This window comes from Bison bison, unplaced genomic scaffold, assembly GCF_000754665.1.
Source record: "Bison bison bison isolate TAMUID 2011002044 unplaced genomic scaffold, Bison_UMD1.0 scf7180017864519, whole genome shotgun sequence".
In the NCBI taxonomy this organism is placed as follows: domain Eukaryota; kingdom Metazoa; phylum Chordata; class Mammalia; order Artiodactyla; family Bovidae; genus Bison; species Bison bison.
The window spans coordinates 20,472,388-20,475,142 of NW_011495072.1; the positions used below are offsets into that span (position 1 = coordinate 20,472,388).

The 2,755-nt window shown below is 40.5% G+C and overlaps 1 pseudogene; it reads right to left on the bottom strand.

Annotated features, from left to right (window-relative positions):
- Nucleotides 1-267, bottom strand: part of LOC104981793 — a 2,388-nt pseudogene extending 2,121 nt beyond the window's left edge.
- Between the last annotated feature and the right edge of the window lie 2,488 nt (nucleotides 268-2,755).

The following is a 2,755-nucleotide window of genomic DNA, read 5'->3' on the forward strand; positions in this document are numbered from 1 at the left end:
CAGTGTGGGGGCCGCGGGGGAGCCAAGGCAGTACAGAGTGGCAGGGGGCAGGGGCAGGCGCCGCTGGGCTCAGGCTGAGGGCTGGCGGGGCATGCCAGTGGCAGGGGGCGACACCTCCTTTCTCACACTGGGGCACCAGGGAGGCGGGTGGGAAGGCGGGTGGCGGCAGCTGGCAGGTGGCTCAATCACGTGTGTACAGAAACCAACTGCCCCAGCCTCACCGCGCGGGGCCGCTGGGCGGGGCTCAGGGCCTGCTCTGGGGCACATGCCCCACGCCTGGCCTCCAGCCCAGGCCAGGAGCTGCACGCTGCTGGCTCCCGGCCACTGCCGGGTTTGTGCCTGCTTTCCAATTTCAATAAAATGCTGTTATTTCCATAAGATGTTTCTTTTCAGTTTGTAATACTTTCTTAATACAACAAAAATTCTCATAGCTCCCATCTATGAGCTGTTAAATGTTCTGCGAAGTATTTGTGGACATATGAAAAAATCATTTTCGTGGTTGCTTATTGAAATGTATACCAAGTTTCAAAAGTTGGATCAATATCCTAGAAACAAAGTATTATGTAATTCATATAAAATTATCCAGTAAAAGTTTAACATTTCTATAGAAATAAAGAGTAGTGCATAAAAATAAAAGCAGAAGGAACATATCTTTTCAGTATTATGAGGTTAAAAATACCTTAACATAAGAAACTAGTGTAATTTGGGGGTCAATATTTGGCAGATATGGAAGGGCTATTGTTTTTTCTCTTTTTTTGTTTCTTTGAAAAAAGACTATAATAGTTTTTATTCTCTGTTCATCTGATGTTAGGTTTAAATTGCCCAAGGAAGTTGAATAATATTGATTATTACTGCTTAGGCTCTATATTTCATATGAGAATTATCCTTGCATAAGAAAGATAGTTTAAGGGAAAGACCTTGGCAAACCACTTCATCCATAAGAGAAATTATGTTTTGTTCACTTGTATTTTGTTTGCTGAATAACATATTGTTTATAGAGACTCACAGCATAGTTAACACAAATGAGGATTAAATCATTTCCATGACTTTCTAATTTTTGACCCATTTCCAGTTCAGTTCAGTGACTCAGTCACATCCAATACTTTGCAACCCCATGGACTGCAGCACGCCAGGCCTCCTGTTCATCACCAACTCCCAGAGATTGCTCAAATTCATGTCCATTGAGTCGGTGATGTCATCCAACTATCTCATCCTCTGTCATCCCCTTCTCCTCCTGCCTTCAATCTTTTCAAGCATCAGGGTCTTTTCTATTGAGTCAGTTCTTCACATCAGGTGACCAAAATGTTGGCGTTTCAGCTTCAGCATCAGTCTTCCAATGACTATTCAGGACTGGTCTCCTTTAGGATGGACTGGTTGGATCTCCTTGCAGTCCAAAGGACTCTCAAGAGTCTTCTCCAACACAATAGTTCAAAAGCATCAGTTCTTCAGTGCTGTTTTCTTCATAGTCCAACTCTCACATCCATACATGACTGCTGGAAAAACCATAGCTTTAACTAGATGGACCTTTTTTGGCAAAGTAATGTCTCTGGTTTTTAATATGCTATCTAGGTTGGTCCTAGCTTTTCTTCCATGGAGCAAGCATCTTTTAATTTCATGGCTGCAGTTACCATCTACAATGATTTTGGAGCCCCAGAAATAAAGTCTCTCACTGTTTCCATAATAAATTATTTTCACATAATATTTTCTTGTGTCTCCACTATTGATTGACTTAGGGAAATGATGTGTTTGTGTTTGTATGTGTATATCTATCAAAAATGACAGCCAGCACAAAAATCCAAAGTCACAAGTACATTTTAAGTATGTGCATGTGTGCTCAGTCCCTAAGTCATGTCCAACCCTTCACAACCCTATGGACTCAGACCTCGAGGCTTCTCTATCCATGGAATTCTCCAGGCAAGAATACTGGTGTGCGTTGCCATTTCCTCCTCCAGGGGATCTTCCCAACCCGGGGACTGAACCACATCACCTGTGTCTCCTGGATTGGCAGGCCAGTTCTTTACAACTAAGCCACCTACATTTTAAGTACATTCCTGGTTAAATACATTAACTTTTTATTATAAAACACATATTTAATAATAGGAGGAAAAGGGAATAATTAAAATTTTTAATGAAATGCTTTTCCCAGCCATTTTAATAACCTCATTATTAATGATTGCAACTCTGTAGAGTCATGTGGCAGAAGTCATGTGAGACTGACCGGAATCTAGGAGCTCAAGCTCCAGAGGAGAGACGTTTGGTGCCTAATAAATTTCCTACCATCTCCTCAGGAAATAGCTCTGTTTTGTTAAACAAAGTGAAATGAGTTAGCATGTAGTTATTTCTTTCTAATATAGGTATCAAAATGTGGAGAAGAGATGACTCCTTAATATTTGGCAAGTATGTGATCTGTTATCTAGGACTTTGTGTACACTTATACACACACATTCACCCAGCCTTTTTTAACCTGGAACATTTCCACATTAAAGAATACCAGTGTTGGACTTCCTTGGTGGTCCAGAAGTTAAGACTTCATGCGTCCAACGTAGGAGGCATGGGTTTGATCCTTGGGCAGGGAAGTTCCATATTCCATGTGGTGCAGCCAAAAAAAAAATTATATATATATATATATATATATATATCAGTATTTTTGAAAGTTCTAGAGCTGAACAAAAAGCTTTAAAAGTATTCTTGTTTGTCTTTCAAATATTTGAAGTGCAATTATAGAGTCTTCAAATTCTATCTTTGTAAGACAGAA